This window comes from Lathamus discolor, chromosome 1, assembly GCF_037157495.1.
Source record: "Lathamus discolor isolate bLatDis1 chromosome 1, bLatDis1.hap1, whole genome shotgun sequence".
NCBI classification, from domain to species: Eukaryota; Metazoa; Chordata; class Aves; order Psittaciformes; family Psittacidae; genus Lathamus; species Lathamus discolor.
In genome coordinates, this window is record NC_088884.1 from 140591200 (window position 1) to 140598237 (window position 7038).

Genomic DNA, 7038 nt, shown 5'->3' on the forward strand with positions numbered 1-7038 from the left:
AAGATGGGTAGAGGCTCAGAAAAAGACTGCATGAATATGAGCTGACTCAGGGATAAGATGAGTAAGAGACAGAGGAAACAAAGTTTCTGGCCAGAGTCTATCAGAGAAGAAGGAGCAGGGAAAAACAATGGAGCTTCCAGTCACACAGAAGCAAGGGAAAATGGACATCATTACAACTGTAATTAATGTTTTTTGGCACTCATGAGCTCATCTTTCCAAGTCTTCAGATTGTATGATTAAGACTTTTTATAAAGACACAGCAGTCAGGGTATTAATAAAACATTCCTCTTCAATTTCATTGGTTTATAGGTTATGCAAATGAATTCCTATTGTTTATTTACCAAGAAAAATGCAAGGCTGTGTTCCTTGTTCCTGATGGTTAGAAATTCCTGTCAGCATAAATGGAGTTTTATCAAAATAGTATTGTTTAGCAAATCTAAAGTTTGACATACCCATACTAAAAACCCCTTTCAAATATTCTAAAGTAAAGTGAATATATTTATAATATTATTCCTTGAAGCTATAAACAGGAGAGCAATTACCAGTACAAATATTTCCCTGTGTAATCTAATTACAACTCAAATGTAAGGATTTAACATATAAGTCACCCCAGTTGCTAGTGTTTATAGTTTATCGAGAAAAACAAAAGCACCACACACATTCCATAGAAACCATTTGTGCAAGACAATGTTAATTTATGTTAATACTAATAGAATTGCAAAGATGTCTGCCAGGGAGATAAAGGAGATACGTGCAGAGAAGTAACACACAATCAGATAATTTGACTCCAAAAAGCAGTAGCTGTACGGTTTGGCAAGATGTAACAGAGAACATTCTTTCACCTGTCAGGGACAACATGTTCTGGTTTAGTGACATAAACAACTCATTTAATTTTCGTCTTGTACTTTTCATCCTGTACAAAGGTAAGCACACCTATACAGAATAGAAAGCCCTGAAGCTATAAATGCATAATGAACTGAAGCTCAAAAGATTTGTTCATGTCACTACAGTTGCAAATATTATAATCTGCTTTGTTAGTACATTTTTTTGGTGAACGTCTGGAGTGACACACAGCACTGTCTGTTTTCCTCCCATCTCAGCTTAGGTTCAGAGACAATCTGAATGTCCAGGACAAACTGAGCAGATGTGAAGAAGTGGGACCCTCTGTTCTTCTCCAGCACCCCTGCACTAGTAATACTGAACATCCGGCCGGATTTAGGCCCCTGGGGCTCTAGGAGCCTTCCCTCCCACTACCTGTATTCACTGAACTTAATTTAAACACTCCTACTGAGTTCAGTGATACAGGATCAGGCTTTGTTGCCCCATACCTCTACCCAGGTGATACACACCAGTGGTGTCAGCTTAGAGATCCTTAGTTCATTATACCTGTTGTTCCAAATAATTTCCATTCCCTTCACAAGGAAGTGTTAGGCACACAGTTGCACAGGAGGACTGGTGCTCTTGCAGGGGGGTTGGACTAGATGATCTTTTTAGGTCCCTTCCAACCCTTGGGATTCTGTGATTCTGTGATTCTGTGATTCTGTGTTGTGGCATTGTGCATGTTCTCCTCCTCACACTGGCTTTCCACTCTGTTGCTGATATCCCTCTAACTTACTATAATGGCAGGGCTTCAGTTAAGAGAGACCACAAATCTCTGCATGCTAGTTCTACCTTAAATGGAATTAAGGTAGAACTTGGAATTTGGAATTCTCCAAACTCACTGCTGTGCATGTCTCTCCTCTGATCTTGTCGCTTCTATATGAGTCACATGTCAATGATAAAACTAAGAATCTTCCTGAGCTTGGTTAAAATTTTCCTCCTTTTTCTGGAGAGGAGTTCCAGTTTTCAAATTCCTTCCATCTCCATCTGACACTCCAGCCCCTTACTTATGAAAAACCTAAGAGTATCTTTCTGCCAGATCAAACATCGCTTACAGCTCTGGACTGTTTGTACAGGGTACCCACACCTGATGTTGGGGTGATTTACCAGACTGCATTCCAGTCATCTTCCCTGTGACTTGATAGCACTTAACAGCATACTTTTCAGCGTAGGCTATTTTCAAGCATCCCTTTAAAGTTTGCAATATGTGTTAGGCAGTGTTATAAAAAACCCTGTAAAGTTTAAAAATCTGGAGATTCATACTTCCAGTGCTCAAACCCTCTAACAACCTAGGCACATATTGTAAAAAACCTTATTACAATCCAGTAGATTTTACAGGCTTAAGCTGTTAACTATAAACTAAGGCAGAAAATCACCATCTTTGTTAAGATTTTGCTGCTTTCCTTGCCTACTGGAAATTCATCTAAGAGCCAAGTCTCAGTTGAATGTCAACATGCTGATTTTGGAATTTAAGATACACCTGTTTGCTACAGGACGTGTTTCTGACTAAGAGCATTAACCCCAGTGCCTGTATGCGTTTTTCTCTGCTGATGAACCTCAGCCCTGTTTCAGAAATCTCTGGCACTGCTCTGCTGATAAGAATATTGAAGAGGAAGCCATACCTCTGACTGTCCTTGGAATCCCACCAGGCATTTTAAGTCTCAAAATTAACTTAACTAAGCCCTGTTCACAAGATCAATCAGTTCCCTTGGAAATATATTTTATGTGAAACAGATTTGTGAAAAGTGTTTCCTAAGAAATGCAATTTCAATGCAGCCACTGTGGCAGTGTGTATGCATCATCAAATTGTTGGCCGGGGATGAAGTTGCTTGATCTATTATGGGAATAAGAAACACCCTGTTCTCCTATTTATTCCTTTTTACCATTTGCAACTCACTTGATAAATGCACTGGCATGAAATTGTGCATTTTCCCCTTCTGAATGCTTTGTCACAATTTTCCAGCAGTAATCACAAAACAAGTCTGTTGATAACATGAATTGACAAGTTTTTTAGTCTGACCATTGCATTCCCAACAATGCCTCACAAACAGAGATAATGAAAAGGCACATTCCTTGCCCTGACAAGTCACAGTTGCATTTTCATATTCTTGAACAAACAGAAATGAAATAGTTCTCCCAACCAAAGATTAAAAGAATGTAATTTACTCAACAAGCAGAGGCGATGTAAGGGTATTCATCAAAGCTAGAAGGATAAAGAGGAGGCATAGTGCTTTTGGATCATAGTTTGTGCTCTGGTCTTTTGCTGTAGTTAAATGTTGCTCAGAAAGCAGCTGGTCGTTGGGTGCCTCCTGACACATCTCAGATGAAGTGGCTTTATTTAGATCTATTGTCTGTAAAACAGGTAGCCTGCATACCCCAAAGACTTTCAAACATATTTTTTTTGTTGTGTAATAGGACAAGGACTGCTAAGGCTTGCACCCTGTCCTCACCGTACCTACCCTTTCCTCTCTTTGTATTCCTCACTATAAGCCTGGTTTCTTTCAGGGAGTGAAGAACAGCAATGACCTGATATAAAGTCTGGCATTTCCCTAGCTTGTATCCTTGTGTTTAAGCATTCTGTAAAATAGGATAGACTTTAGAAAACACAACCTTCCAACTGATTTCATGCCTCTAATAATAGCCTCTTAAGTGAGGAACAGTGCATGCGCCTCATGTAAGCGATCATACTGTCAAAGTAGACAGAGACATACAAGCTACACGCTCAGAAAAGCAGCTTTACAAGCTGCTGATTAAGTTTTGATTGTTTCCATGCAGGCCAAAAGCATCAATTCAATATTGGGAAGGCCAACACGGAGTGAAGAAGATAATTTTCTTCCCTGTGTTTTTAGCATAAAAGGATTTATGTGGTTCTCACTGTTCTCACTGAGGACTGGCCTGAGTATATCTTTCACTTGACTTCGTGGCTTATTTGCTTTCTTGCATTAAGCAGTGGGCATTGGTGATAAAATTGTGTTTTCTGAGTGGTTAAATTTGTTAACAGTAATAACTAGAGCTGTTGAATGCCAGTGTGCGCTACTGTAATCATACTGTGTCTCTGAGCAAAACTTCCCTGAATAGAAATAGCAGTGTGTTTATCTGCCCTAAATCAAAACAGCCATCACACTTCCATTTAAAATATCACTGATTCTGCATCTGTATGCTGGTCTAGTTCAAGCCAAAGAACACTGTGTACATTAGCATTTTACAACTTAGTAATCAATCTTCAACAATATGGGTTCCCGTACAGACTGTTGGAATTCGATGTGATGCTTTTCATAGGAGAAGTAACAGTTCTATTTAAAATATGGCAGGGAAACTAACAGAAAAATACTAAGAAAATAATGAGAAAATTAAAGATTGAGAGTATTTTCACATTTATCAGCATCTCCTTTTTCCAAAGCTTTACATCTACTGAATTCTTTGATAAGAACTCATTCTGTTATGCTAATGAAGGATAACATAACATTGTCTTGTAAAATGGCACAGAAGGTTGTTGCTGTTCCATTCTTTTAGTTATTAAAAACGTCGGTGATACTATTAATCATTGCAGAAGAACTGCAGGGACCTGAGTTTTCATCTTGTTAGATGAATGAAACACTGATTGTTTGATATCAGCCTATTGATTGGCAGTTTGGAGGTTTTGTTCTTCCTGACAGCAGTTTTATATGTGCCTCTGCGTTGCCCTTGATCTGTAGAAATACCAATTAAAGGAAAATACAGGGATGCAAGTCTAAATACGTTTTATTTTATGAAACAAGATCTCAGTTGTTTTATATTTAAGTTACTGAAGGAGTCTTCAATTATTTGATCTTTCTTTTCTAATTTATTAAATACCTGTCTTGTTCATTCAGATCAACTCCCCTTGGTTTCAGCAGTGTATTACTGATCATAGCAAACCCTGGACATGCAAAATGCTACATTAGCTGGCCCAGTTTGAATTAAATACCTCCTTCTTACATGGAATTGCATCTTTTCATAATATACTCATTCAGGTGACTGTCAGGGAAACTAATAAAGATTACTAGAACAAATGAAAAGTGTTTTACTTTTGCCTGAGAATATTCACCCAGCAGTTTCATGCCACTCAATTAGCAACATTTTTTGCTTGAGGTATGCTACTTAAACACAAAGGTGTTAATGTTATTCCGGTGGAGAACCTAAACATTGTCTTCCGAACAGGCATTAGGTTACTCCTAAGAAACCTTTCAGATTTAGTCTCAAGTTTGTATTTCAAGTTCATAGCATGAAGTCCAAAGACACATTCAGAACTTACAGCCAAAATCTCATGTTTCTTTTACAGGTTTCAGCTCTGATACTTGGCTGCTTCTTCTTGGCAATAACCCGACAATGTGTAAGCCCCCAGGATGTGTGGAGAGGACAGCTGAGGGATAGGGGGCTGCTCTCCTGATCCAAAAGACTTCTAGTAGTGAGCTCTGTTATAATTTCACTACAACCAAGAGAAGAGTTAATAGTAGTTAAACCCTGATCTGATTCTGGAGCTGAGTTTTTAGTTTCTAGTACTTCCCAGCAGTGTTCAGACTCTTTAAGCTTACTGTGCAGAACTCAGATCACAGTTGCATCCCGATACCTAAACTGAAGCATTTTAAATGGAAATATACTCCCTGCTATTTCTTAGCATAAAAAGAAATTCCAAAGGACAAACAATATTCCCAAACTGAACTTTGCCAGAATAATATAGGTTGAGGGTTTTTTATTAAACATCACAATAAAATTCTGTCACATTACACTACATTTACCACACAGAAGTATCTAAATTCAATAGATGACATGGCCAATTTGGCAGTGTTTCATCTTAGTTATCTGATTGTATTAATCCTACATATCTAAATTCTCCTTGTTCTGTCTTTATATCTCTCCCTGTTGGAATCCAAGCCCTGAAGTCAAATAAGAAATTTTCCCCTACTCTTTGAAAGTCTTGGATCAAAGGAATGAGTGACAGCTCTGATCTCTGAGAACAGAAACGCACATATTTTGGTAAGATCTTGCTCACTGTTAAGAAACCATGGGTGGAGACACAGCACACGGTTAAAGCAACCCATGAAGTCCAGAGCTCAAACCTCATCTACAATGGAACTAATGTGATTCTTGGTGTTAGAGCTCAGATTCAGTTGCACACTGAAAATTGCAGATCCAACTTTTTCATGTTTGGAACATAATGTTTAAATATGATTAAAATCATTTAGCTTCTCTTTAAATAAGCTTAATTTAATCAAAACTTCTCCAAGCCCCACCTCCCAATCTGCTTTTTTTCCTGGGTTTCTGATCTATTGCCATCTCTTCAGCTGTTATGAAAAACTATCGCTTGTAATCAAACGGAGCAGTGGCACTAGCTGGTTTGCAAAGCTCCTCAGGCATTAAAGAGACCACTGCACAGCTAAGTGGTCAGTGTTAACTGGTTCAATTGGACTGTCGGGGAAAAAAAGTTGTCATCTACAGCACAATGCATCACAGAATACAAAGAATGAAACAGTCTACATAAATTTGGGAGCGCTGGAACTGCAATCAGCTTGGATGCAGACTAAGAGTATAACCCATGTAAGAAAAGCTCTTCCCTGTTCTCAGGAGCTTGCATGGCCCAGAGACCCTGGTCTCTAGTTCTGCATTGCCATCTCCTGGCCGCGTCCCGGCACACCGGTTTGAGAGGCTCTGCCTTAAGCAAGAGGCTTTGGGCTTGAGAACAAGCCGTCCCTCTCCATTTCCGAAACAGCGCAGATTTGGTCAGTAGAACAGGCATTTCAAGCCTCCCTTCAAGTGCTGCTGTGAGGTTTTCGCTTTACTCTGGCCCTGCAGGGAAGCCTGGTGAGCAACAAAAGATGGGGCACAAAGGCTCTGGGATCACTGCTTGCATTATATGTAAACCCATATGCAATGATATAAAAAGTGTTTCTGTGTATGTGAGGTGTGTGGACTGGACATATGACACTGCAGGTCCTCCCTGTGTTTTCACATTCTAAGCTAGGCTAAGGACCTGTCAGTGTATGAGAGACATCCTTACCCATCCACCTCGTCAGCTACATGTGTTGCCAGCTCGCTTCTGGCAGTATTTGTTTGCTGGTACCCAAGGCAAATGTGAAGTGGTCTACAGCCTCATTTTTCCTCCTTTGTTTCTCCATTTACCTCACTCTCTCATATAATCGG